The sequence below is a fragment of the Gadus morhua genome, chromosome 17, assembly GCF_902167405.1.
Source record: "Gadus morhua chromosome 17, gadMor3.0, whole genome shotgun sequence".
Classification (NCBI taxonomy): Eukaryota; Metazoa; Chordata; class Actinopteri; order Gadiformes; family Gadidae; genus Gadus; species Gadus morhua.
Window position 1 is genome coordinate 20,625,440 of NC_044064.1, and position 13,357 is coordinate 20,638,796.

The 13,357-nt window shown below is 42.3% G+C and overlaps 1 long non-coding RNA gene across 1 annotated transcript; it reads left to right on the top strand.

Moving 5' to 3' along the window:
- Positions 1-509: 509 nt before the first annotated feature.
- LOC115529191 (uncharacterized) lies at positions 510-2,295 on the top strand. The gene is made up of 4 exons (XR_003973481.1): positions 510-681; positions 1,090-1,436; positions 1,735-1,869; positions 2,009-2,295. It is a non-coding gene; the product is annotated as an uncharacterized LOC115529191 (long non-coding RNA).
- The last annotated feature ends 11,062 nt before the right edge of the window (positions 2,296-13,357 follow it).

Below are 13,357 nucleotides of genomic sequence, written 5' to 3' on the forward strand. Positions count from 1 at the left end.
GAATACCTGCCATTCAAATAGCCTATTCCTCCAATGCCTCCCAATGCTTCCTCTTGATTCACCAATCTGATTCAAAACTAGAACAAACCAAACTCCCATAAGATATTCAAGTAATTTCAAATAACACAATAGGGGATTATCACGCTTCCTGGTTCCGGTGGCGGGATTTGTCTTCGTTGTGCATGAACACTTCCGGCGCACTTCCACCATGGCTGAAACAAAGGCGAGATGTCACTGCTCTCTGTTCCACTTTGTACATCTAATAAACAACACCAACCCTACTTAAGTTTTCATGGATTCCCGACTGAAATGAGTCTAAGGAAGAAGTGGATTCAAGCGGTTCGCCGGGATGAAGGGCCAAACTTTAAAATAAAACAAGGTAGCATGTTTGTTTGTAGCCGGCACTTTAGTGAATCAGACTACAAACGCTACAGCTAGCAACCAACCGGGGTCACACCAAGTGACTGAAAATCGGGTCTTTACCCTCCCGTTTCCAGTGGAACAACTGGAGACTGCCAAGAAAGGGGTCTGTTTATAAAAGAGCATCAACTCGCTTAGGCCATGACGTTCACCCATCCCTTCCTCTGGAGCAACCGCTGCCCTGTGAATAAGAGCCGATGGAGGAGATCTCAGCTTCGGTGGTGATGACAGAACATGATTTCGGTTCTGCTCCTAAACCAGGTTTGTCAGTGTTTGTTAGTGTTCTGAAATATTGGCTTACTATTACCCCATACTGTTCTTAAACCACCTACCTGACAGGATGTACTACCTATGGTTTAATCACAGAATGGGCTATTAGTAGGTTATACCGAGGAGGTCAACTTTTCAGAACTCAGGCACAACATGTTTAGTCTTATTAATGTCCCAGCATTTGACCAAACCACAATGTGAAAAGCTTCATCACAAGTACAAATGTTGCATTTTATATCTTACTTAATTAATTGTAAAGGTGAATATTGAGCTATAAAAAGCAAAATTTAAAAGCAATATTGAGCTACAAAAAGCAATTTCTTTAGAGGTCCAAACTGCTTCCAATATGCAAGTCACAGCCAAAATCTGGGTTAGATGTTTTAATTTCATCTCATACAGGTGCACTGGATGCTGCTGCTGTAAACATACAGCAATTGGAAGAAACAGTCAAGGCGCTGATGAGAGCTGTCACAGCTGAAAGTGCATTTTCACAGATTCTGTGTCTCAGACGCGGACATCCTTTTTTACACCAGATTCACGTCAAGAGATGTTTTTTGTGACTTCTGGGAGGTTATTCAACCATCTGCCTCCATGTTGGTTTATTGGTCGAAAGCTCAGAAAAGAAACAAACATTTGAACCCATTTCTCCCAGTCCAACGTGTAGACTGCAACTGGTTGAGTTTTTTCTCTTCTGCTGCCGGGTTGCTGCAGGCCTGCAAGAGAAGGTGCTGGCTGACATGTTTCAGGTCAGTGTGTCCACTGTCTCCCATGTTGTTATACCGTGGGCCAACTACCGTTACCTGCTCCTTGGCTCCCTCCCCATCTGGATGAGTAAACTGCAAGTCAAGAACACCATGCCAAGATAATTTGTGCAGTACAGTCCAGATGTTCGGGTAATCATCGACTGCACCGAGGTGCAGTCGATGATTACCCGAACATCATCTTACAAGAACACAACAACCTTTAAGGCCTTGATTGGGATTGCCCCTTGTAGTGCTGTGACTTTTGTGTCAAGTCTCTTTACCGGCTCCATCTCCGACCCAGAGCTGACTGAACGAAGTGGACTGCTGGATTTACTGGAGCCAGGAGATGGCTGCATGGCAGACAAGGGTTTCACCATCGAGAAGCCACTAGCTGATCGTGGGGCAACGCTGATTATACCACCCTTCAAGATGACAGGTAGGCATGAAAGGAATGAACATTTCAAATTAAAACTTTGACCCAAATGTGACCATTAAGATATGCAGACAAATGTTTAAGATGGACTGAAGCACTCACAATAATATTACTAATTAATTTATCTCTAACCACTGCGCAGTTCACTGAAGAGGATGCTCTGAAAACACAAGCAATCGCTCGACTTCGAATCCTCGTAGAAAGAGCAATAGGCAGAGTCAAGGAATACCGCATCTGGGAACGCACTGTCCTTTCACCTTGTCTGCGACAGTCAATCAGCTGTGGACCGTCTGCTGTGTGATGACCAACTTCCAGGGACCACTTGATTTAAAAGGCTACATCCCTGTTGAATAGTGTTTCTACTCAAACATGTACCTATAAATATTAAATATAATATATAAATATTAAAACGAGAGGCACTGAACATTTGGAGTGGTCCCTTCATTTTTTCCAGAGCTGTAATTTTGTACACTGAAAACATTGTATATATTGAATGACATGTAATGTAATTGAATGAGAAGTCTTTCATCTATAATCAATTTTAAAGTCCAGTCAGTCCATCCTGAAAGTATTCAAAATAAGGTTAATATATAATGTAGTAAATGATGTACTCAGGAAAAGAGAATGAATTAAATCCTTTTATTCTTTCAGTTCCTTTATTCATTCAGTTCATTTCACATTCATTTCACTTTCTGCTGAAGATACACATTCATATATGTACCAAAGAAGTACCAGTCTACCTTATTTTTCATCTCTTATCCTTTCATCCCTCCAGACTGAGCTGACGCCAAACCGACGTTAGCATAAGCCAACCTACCTAGCGTAAGCTAGCTAGCAGACACTCGCATTAGTAGTCGTTATATTTCTCGAAAAATAAACAATCCCTTGTCCAGTTTGGAGCGGGCTGTTATGGAGTGTTGTTCGGTAAGTCTGTGAACTTCAGAAAACGTGACTTTGGGTACATTTACCAGGGATGTCGTGAAAGTGAACTGCCGGTCCTCCATCATCAGTTCGCCAGAGTGATGAGTGGTTCACCGGATGTCACAGTGCACAATGAACACCGAATGCGGAAGTACTACGTATCAGCGTGATAATCCCCTATAACTTAGACCTCACCCGCAGAGGGAGTGAAAAAATAACGCCAGACCCAGAGCTTTACAGTGTCAATATACACGTTACAAAATGAGACCCATTCTACTGACTCAGTGGGACAGATTGCACTATCCGGAGATTTCACATCAAAGATGTGAGGATGAGAATGTGCTGCTAATGGCTGCGGCTGCCCACTGTGAACCTTGCACGTAGTAAGTTGGTGTGACAGTGATGAGTTTGTTTTGTAGTTCTGGCTTGGACACTGCACAGTGTCGAACAGCTCACGAGAGATGTACTCCTCCGGCACCTGATAGGTTAGGGTTAGGTAAATTAAAATATCTCATGGATCTCCCCACGTCATCCGACGACTTCGCAGTTAGGATAGAGGTCCAAGGCAAGGCACTGGCCGGCGCATGTTATTCTTGGTCTTAATGTCCTCGTGTACTTTGACCCGTTCTTTCGAATGAAGTAGTTTTCGTTTCCAGTTTGGATTTTTTTCAGGTTGGTACGTTATTCATATTGTAGTTCGGTTCTTTAATGTTGGCATTTGTTTTTGGTTTTATTCAATGTTTTTGTGCAAAAGATTTTACTTTTTCTTTTAAAGTTTGGTTTATATTATTTTGAAAAATCTCTTCAAGAACTGCAGGACATGTCATCAGTTGTGGTCCCCGGGATCATAGAGTGTTTCGGCCGTTATCACAAGACACTCTCACCCGAGGGTGGCCCCCCCGAGGTCAATCAACTCTCGGGAATGTCCCACAATCCATCAAGAACTATTTCCTTTTATAGGGTTTCTATGGTTGGTTTAGCTGTATAGTTGTTTAAGTAATTGTCATTATTACCGTTTTGTTGTTTACTGTTCTTTGTTTTTTGGTGTTAAGATGGGATAGATTTTTCGTTAGTGCTCCTCGGTTGGTTTTAAGATAGGATAGATTTCTCCTCGTTCGGTTGGTGTTAAAATGGGATAGATTTTTCCTTAGTGCTCCTCGGTTGGTTTTAGGATAGGATAGATTTCTCCTTGTCCGTTTGGTGTTAAGATTGGATAGTTTTTTCCTTAGTGCTCCTCGGTTAGTTTTAAGATAGGATAGATTTCTCGTTGTTTTCGGTTGGTGTTAAGATGGGAAAGATTTTTCCTTAGTGCTCCTCGGTTAGTTTTAAGATAGGATAGATTTCTCGTTGTTCGGTTGGTGTTAAGATGGGATAGATTTTTCGTTCGTGCTCCTCAGTTAGTTTTAAGATAGGATAGATTTCTCGTTGTTCGTTTGGTGTTAAGATGGGAAAGATTTTCTCGTTAGTGCTCCACATTTGGTGCCTCATAAGGCTAAAGATTAAGGTTAGGGGTCGGGATAGCCACTCGGGTTAAGGTTAGGGAATAAGGCTAAAGGTTAAGGTTAGGATTTAGATAAGTGGTAGGGATAGCCACTCGGGTTAAGGTTAGGGAATAAGGCTAAAGGTTAAGGTTAGGATTTAGATAAGTGGTAGGGATAGCCACTTGGGTTAAGGTTAGGGTATAAGGCTAAAGGTTAGGATTTAGATAAGTGGTGGGGATAGCCACTCGGGTTAAGGTTAGGGAATAAGGCTAAAGGTTAAAGGCCCATTATGCAACTTTTTTAGCCAAAATTACATTAAGTATGCAGGTTGAGAGTTATGCTGATGGTTCTGCATCGATTTCTGGGTCGATTGGTGGGTGTGTCATTTTCCCATGTCGCCTCTACAGTGAAAAAGCGCATATGCAACTTGATCTGCTCGGACCGGGACATTCCGGATGTGACGCAGCGGAAGTATCCTCGAAAATGTAGTCAGATTGTAGTTTCGAAAATGCTTTACGGCACAGACACACACCCAAACATGGCACCGGCTAGATATAAACAGCCAGTTGCGAGGCAATTGTTGCATTCATCATGGATCAATCGACTGATAAGGGACCCAAGAGGCGACTGTCGGTGGAACAAAAGAAGAATGGACCAGAAAATAGATCAGACACGAGTGAAAGGGGAACTATGCAACTTTTTTGGCCTGATTTACCTTAATATAACAGGCTAGGAGTCATTGCGATGGTTCCATTATACATTTTTGTTCGATTGTTCGTTGTTTCGACTCCCCCTTGCGCATCTTGGCGGAGAAAAGGAATATGATTCTGCCGGCGACCCGCCGCCCACTCTCGCGGGAGTCTCGGGTCTCGCGAAGTAACGAATTGCTTTACGGCACAGACCCCCAAACACGGAACCGGCTCGATATAAACACAAGTAACTAAGGGATTGTTACATTCATCATAGATCAGCCGACTAAAAAGAGACAGAGAAACCCAATGTCGGAGGAACAGAAGAGAAAAGGGAGACTGACCGACAGAGAGGCCAGACACGAGTAAACGTTGGGCAAGCTTTTCAGGAATAGCGTGAACTGAAAGAAAAAGAAGACTGCAAATCAGACTCCGATTTGGCCGTGTTGCTTTTGAAATTGAAAGTACCCTTGGGTGAACTTTGTCCTCGTGGTATACTTGATGTTGATAGTCTCTGTACAAATGTGTTTGCTCAACCATTTTGTTGTGAGCCCTGTAAAAATTGTTTTCTCGACCGTTTTGTTGTGAGCCCTGTATGTTTCTAGCTTGCTTGTTGGTTGCAACCATATAAACACCTTTGTTTCCATTGCTGTTCGTCTGTCTCGTCCCCCAGATACAGACTGAATCCCCGAATCCAGGTTCTTGTTTATTTAGATTATTATGTTGGCCAACACTCTCACACTGATTGTTCTGTTCAACATAAGATAAAACAATTATAATCTAGGATATAAATTCTCCCCGTCAACTATAAAAAAGGATGGCTTTGTTTATTGCAATACAAATACACAATTTTAAAAATGCATAACCTTGCCTACACTTTATGAACATCTACTTCGGACATGGCTCCACGCATTCGCCGGCTTCTTTGAAAACAAATGCACATGGCTCGCGTAGAAGTGCATGGGGAAGGGTCGTCAACGAGTTGTTACGACAGTTTTGTAAAATATCTACTACGAAGCTGAAGGGGGCGCTGTGTAGAGAAATGTGCGTGCCAAAACAAAGAAAACAGCGAAGAAATTCCCGAAGTTGCATAGTGGGCCTTTAAGGTAAGGATTTAGATAAGTGGTAGGGATAGCCACTCGGGTTAAGGTTAGGGAATAAGGCTAAGGGTTAGGATTTAGATTTAGATAAGTGGTAGGGATAAAGTCTAAAGAAAATAGTTCCATACACTACATAACCCCAGGAAATGTTAAAACAATTACAAAATAACCTGCACCTCATACATAGCATAGCATCAGGTAATTTAATATTGTTTAGTTTTAAATAAAGCAAGAAAAACTTGCCCCAGATTTGTCCTTTGCCTTCGTTGGTCATTTTGGTATGATAACTATGAAGTCGAAGGGAGGGAATAGTATCTAACGTGTGTGAGAGAAATATAGTAGAGATGCAGGCTCTCTGCGGGTCTGGCTATGTGTTCTGCCCTCCAATCTCTCTGTCGACTTTTATAGGGTCAAGTGGGCGTGGCCAACGTGACGTAATGGTTCCTCCCTCCTCGCCTGTTTAATGGTGTTTGATCCCGCTTCCTAGTGGCTATGTGAGGGTTATGCAATTTGTGTGTTCGATTTTTAATTTAAGTCTTTTATTGTACATGGTTAAAATAAATCAATAAAATAATACAAACAAAAACAATTGAGCAGTAAAAAACGAAAGAAATAAATTAAAAACAAACAAATGGGATCCTCAGGATCCTAAGCAACAATTACATAGCTCAAATAACATAGTTCATGTTCAAAAGGGATAGGAAGAAGTTAAAAAAAAACTTTTCTGGTCCTACCCCCTCTTATTTTTTATAATTGTTTTCCAAAAAATAAATCTTCAATATGAATCAGTAAGTGTCTATTATGTTTAGCTCGTGGGTTAAACAAATCAAAACTTTTCGACAAGACAATATCAAAATAAAATAATGGAACAGATGAACGAAAACCATCAAATTGAAAACAGCATAACAGAAATTCACTGCTCCAGCTCATAACAATTCAATGTTTTTCTTCTGAAGAGTTTTTGAAATTTTGATATAGTTGTACATTTTTTCAGCTCATCATTGCAGTTGTTCCACAGACTTACAGCCATTGTCGTTATACAGTGCAGTTTTGTATTGGTTCTTATAGATGGTTTGTTGAATATACATGTTCCTCTTAAATTGTATTTGCTCTCTCTCAGTTGGAACAACTCCTGGATGCCATGAGGCAATTGATGATTATTTGCTTTAAATATTATTTGAATAGTTTTGTAGTCAATCAAATCTAGAAATGTAAGTGTTTTTAGTTGAACAAATAATGGATTTGTTGGTTCTCTGTAAGCGGTTTTATGTATAATTCGTATAGCTCTTTTTTGAAGGATGAAGATCGGGTGTATATTTGTTTTGTATGTGTTCCCCCATATCTCCACACAGTAGGTCATGTAAGGAAGTATGAAGGAGCAGTACAATGTATACAGGGAGGTTTTATTCAGTAGGTATTTGGTTTTATTGAGTATTGCTATTGATTTAGATATTTTTGCTTTAATATAATTAATGTGTGGTTTCCAACTTAATTTGTTGTCAATTAATACTCCCAGAAACTTTATTTCAGATACTCTTTCTAGTTCTATGCCATTTATCATGAGTTTCTTTTCTGTGTTGGTTGGTCTATTCCCAAAAATTATACATTTAGTTTTACTTAGATTCAATGTGAGTTTATTTTCATCAAACCAGATCTTCATACTGTTCAATTCCTTTTCCACAGTATCCAGAAGTTTTTCCAAGTTATCTCCACAGCAGAGTAAATTTGTGTCATCAGCAAAAAGAACAGTGTTGACAGTTTTTGATGCTTCACATATATTATTGATGTAAAGATTGAATAATAATGGCCCAAAACTGAGCCCTGGGGCACCCCACATTTAACCTGTTGCAATTGTGATTTATGATTTTGAATTTCGACATATTGTTTCCTGATCTGTAGGTAGCTGGATAACCATGCCAGTGCAATGCCTCTAATGCCATATCTTTGTAGTTTTTTTATTAACAGCTCATGATCAACAGTGTCGAATGCTTTTTTTAAATCCAGAAATACCCCCACTGCATATTCTTTATTTTCTATTGCCTTAGTGATTTTGTCTACAAATTCTATGATTGCAAATGAAGTAGTTCTCTTTGCTCTAAAACCATATTGTTGTTCATACAGTATGTTATGTTTGGTAATGAATTCATTAATTCTTGTATAGAATATTTTTTCCAGTATTTTGGAGAACTGGGGAAGCAATGAAATCGGTCTGTAGTTTGAGAGTACATGTTTGTCTCCAGTTTTATTAGTACAGCGGATAACCATGAAAATTGTGCACTTTTTGAAAGAAACATGAAACTTCTACCATAGTTAGGTTATACCATGAGGTTCATTTTCAGATTTGGAGGGAAGTCAGATTTGACCTCTGAGGCCCGGTAGAGGTCAAATCCAAAATGGCCGCCAATAATATTCAAAAGTGCCTCACGTTGGAACCAAACACAGTAGAAAAACACTTAAGGTGTCATTTCCCACTAACTTTTGGGTTCCCATTCTGTATCTGATACATTTGAAACCACCAGAATTCAAGAAAATGCATTTAAATCAATATGGAGGTCAAATCATGCAGACATAGGGAGGTGAACGGTGCAAAATGGTTGTTTATTTCCAAAATAACAACAGTAATTGTGATGCCAATAATGATGATGCCAATAATAATGCCAATAATAGTATTTATTTATTATTATAATTAACTGATTTATTATTTAACTTTTAAATATTTCCTTTTTTTTTATCTTAACGGTCTCCAGAACAAAAACAGAGATCTGTACATTTAAGTGCAGCTTTGAGACAGGAGCACCGTCCAGTGCACCCTTTCTGGCAGTTACAGCGGATCAGCTCATGGCAAGACTTTGCTGCTTCAGGGAGAGTGGTCCAGAGTGGCTGCCAACAAGTGGTTTCCTTTGTCCAGCCCCAGTCAGATGGCTCTGGCATCTCTGGATCCAGGACCAGTGACTGGTTCCAGATGTTCGTCTGAAAGCAAGTACACTTGATGTGCTGTTTGAGGGCAGCCTGGGTTGGAGGGATGTTTTCTAAACTCCTGGACTTCTGGGAGAAAAGCTGTTTCCTGGCATCATTCACTTCCATGCTCTCGCTGGTTCGGTCATACATGAGCACCACAAATCGTTCCAGCAGTAACAAGGACTCTACACTGACCTCACTTGGCATGCATAGGAGTTCCTGGAAAGCATCACTGACCTCTGGGAAAGACTTCCTTGTCTCCCAGGCAGTCTTCTTTCCACGGCCAGCAAATGCAGACACAGTGTCACATCCAGTGAAAGCATGAAAGACAGGGAGAGTCAGGCACTTGATAGGAGTCATTGTGGCAACCATTTCGTGAATTGCGATAAACCGGAAACTTGACCCAACACCAAAGGAAATCCATAGTTCATCAGGAGCTATTTGCTAAAAGAAGCCACTGCCAACACCACCACATCCGTATAAACGGTACGTATGGTCACCTTCTTACAACCTTTCTGCACAGCATCTGCCACATGCAGAAGTAGCCGAGTGTCAGCCTCTTCTTGCGAACATGGGGCAAGGCGGGCCACACATAAGTCAGCAGGAGAGCAGAGGACTCCAGTTCCATCTGTTGCATACAGTTCCTTGCCCTGTGCTACAGGCAGATTAATGGATTCCCGGGCCAGGAAGGAAAACAACTCTGTTTTGTTTTCATCACACCGAAGGAAGTCTTTCCAGTTCTTGGGCCTCACAGTAAGGGGAGCAACCCTTTTCCTCATGCCGTTTCCCCTCTTTTGTCTTGTTGAGGATTTCAGGCTGGCATATAGGTATACATCCCAGACAAGGTCAACACGGTCGCCTACCTGTAGTTGAGCAGAGATGTATGGTACAAACACTGTTTCTCCATACTCTTGAAATGTTCTTGATGTGTTTGGATTCAGCATTTGAACCACAACTGCACCATCTAGAATTACTGCATCAGTCTCAGGAACACTCTTGTTTTCGGGCAGATTTGACTCCAGGCAGTGAAGCAGATCTGCTTTAACCCCGAACCGAAGTTTTCCTCCACTTGAAAGAGCTGGAGGTGCTGCCTGGTTTTCATGGGAAAAGAAGTGGTTGATGTCTCCATCTCGTGTTTGACATGAAATGTACAGTCTTGAAAAAAGGCCACAGTCACTCTTCAGTGCGGCAAGTTGTGCCTTCTCTTTTGTTTTGCTCTTGACAGGTGGTCTGCTGAACAGTGGCAACTTGTTCTTTGGAAGAGGATGTGTGATAGGTGTTGTACACCTTTCCAGCCTTTGGGTTACGAACTCGGTGTACTGCTCCTCACCAAGGGTAATAATCCTTCTTACAGCATCAGCAACTTGGGTATCAACGATGTCTCTTGTTTCAATGACTAAAAGATCTTGGCTTTGTTCTAGAAATGGATTCCCCATCTCTTCCAGCACTGTGACGAGTGCCTTAACCTCCTTTAGGAATGCTGTTTGCACTCCAGGTTGCTGTTCATGGTGTCTTGAGTCACTGAGTCCATGTTTTTGGTTTGTTGCCTGTTCTTCAAACTCTTTAGTGATCCTGGCGATTTCTGGTCCTGCCACCATCCAGCGTCTGAGTGCTCCTGGATTTCCAGTCAGTCCGATAGCCCCACCAGAACCTTTGACCATGGCATTGTTCTGTTCATGGCACTGGTCAAGTGCCATGGCAGAGAACTGGTTGCTGGTTTTGTGCACCACGAAATGTCCGGACATGAATTCTGCTGGGACTGCTGGGTGTCTGTCTGCAAGAGTCATCATATCACGGATGTGTACAGAAAGCCATCTGCTGTAGTGTGTGTGATCTAGGGCGAACATCCAGGGCATGATCTGTGTCAGGGATTCAACGTTGAGGGGAAAATCGGTCTGTCTAGTTACTGGACCAGATGAAATGAGACGGAGAGGTAATAAAGTCTGTCGGCACATGGACCTTGGATTTATTAAGTAAAGAGGCAACGGTTATACAGAGTCATAAAGCGTGAGAGATCGAATATGTCCAAGTCCCTAATCAGCGCTGATGGTTCGTCCAGAGCTTCGCCTCCGTGGAAGGTCTGCTTCAGAAGAAGATCAAGAGTCCCTGTGTGATACAGTCTTATGCTGTATCCTCCTCTCGATGAGGTGTGTGCGTTTGAGGTGTGTGTGGTTCTGTGTGTTTTTGCTTGACCTTGGCTCCCAGGCCCTGGTACATGCATGTGTATCTCTTGTTTTCCTCCTAACGGGGGAGAGCACCTCGAAGTGTCTCCTGTGTGATAAATTAATGTGGCTCTCCCGTTCTTGAGGATGACTGGTGCATTGTCTGAGTGTCTACCATTTGCCTGGTTGGGAAATGGGGCCTTCGGCTCCGGCCTTGACCTGACTATATTATCATGTTTGTGTTATGTGTTCGTTGGGTTAGAGCAAGAGTTGACTATATTGTGTTCCTGCCATGTGATGTGCTCATCAGGCTAGGGTAGGAGTTAGCTATATTTGTAATGTACATGTGATGTACTCAGCAGGTTATTTTGCCCAACAACGTACAGCTGGAAGTTGCCTTCACGAATGGACCTGATGTACCGCAGAACGAGAAGCTGCAATGACAGGGTCTTATGCCAGTAGTCAAAGTGAACACTGGCCTTTGCTTGCTGAATGCACCACTCCTCAAAAGATAGACTGATAGGTGGCATGACATCTTTATCATCAGATATGCACTCTTCATTGTACGCTTGTTGCAGGAGTGTATAGAGACTTGCAGCCGTTACCTGGTGTGCATGGCGGGTCTTGGTGACATGTTTGGCATGTATGAAGGAATTGGCTGTTCCAGAACTTGCAATGTCAGCCTGGACCAGGGCATTGGTCCAGCCACTGCCTTCTAGCCAGTCTCCCAGCAACTTCAACATGGCCATTTCAATATGTAGACCACCAAACATGATCACAAAGTGATCTTCTCCATAAGTGTCTGGCCAGGACCACTGTATTTGTTTAGCGAGAGCATACAGTGGTTGGTCAGCAGCAAGGACAGGAATCTGACCAGGGTTCACATTTTGAACTGCTCTTTTAATGATTTCCATAGAGTGCCGAATCATTGCTACTGAATGTGCATTGTCAAGAAAGAGAGGCAATAATGCGTTGATTGCTGCAGGAGGGATGATGGCTTGGTGAACATCAGCGTGGTAGGCAGACCATGATATCATGCCATCAATGGTAGATGTTTCAACAGCTGTCTTGACTTTTCTGAGCCATGCATACTCATCCTCTGTGGCGGCTGTAGAAACCAGGAGGGTGGAAGGTCTCACAGGACCTTGTACAGGTGGCACACTGAATTCCTTTTTCCGGAGGGTAGCTGGTGGCACGACTGTGTAGGCTGTTGGCAGAGGTGTCACTGACTTGGTGGAAGAGCCATTTTGACTAATCACTAGCACACCGCGATCAGTTCCGCTTTGTGTGTGTGAAAGATGCTGCATAAGTGAGATGCCGGTGCCGTGGAAGGAATCTTTGGCTGTTGCAGAACTTGGATTATGGTCTATGTTGTCCACAGCTCCTGTTGTAAACAGTCCATGGCGCAACTTTGTTGGGCACACAACATCCTCCATCCTAAATTGCTGGCAGACACCATTGGCAATGTCTGATGGGATTTGCAGCAGCCTGTCATAAGAAACACACAATCCCAGATTGAACAGTGTGTCAATTAGCCCCCTACTTCGTGTAACTGCATGGATCTTGAGGGACAGATATAGAGGGAGTGGAGTTTCTTGGGTGTGCCTTGTATGTGCTGAGCTTGGTGAATCCATGTTCCGTGCCTGCTTCTTACTGTTAAAGACTATCAATTGGGAGATTGTTAGGGCAGGTTTTGTGGTGGACTGATGCTCAATGTTTGTACCATCAAGTACCATGTTGATGAAGGCCAAGAGAGATGGTGGCACAGCCTTCTGCTGGCAGTTTTCTTTGAATGACCCGTCAAAAGAGAAAGATGAATTAAGGATCTCTTTGCTCCTTCCTGGCTATGGTTAAATTCATTTGCAATATGAATAATATTATGTAATTTATTATGTAATAATATTGTTTGTTCATAGTCAATCTTTTTACCTGTTAGAATATGTCGGTTGAAGTGCTCTCTAGTACTGTGGCCTTGGGAAGCATTGAACCTTGGGATTGGTTGCCATGGCGGCGCGTGTACACGCTGCGGCTAAGCACTCCAGGTACTACTCTTTAGTTGGTTTCTTAGCAGTTTACTGTTTACTAAATGCCACGTATGCACAGCCTTACGTAAGATACAGCCGAAACAATTGATGCAAGATAGTTGCATCCTGAAGCAAACAAACACCGGACACGACATT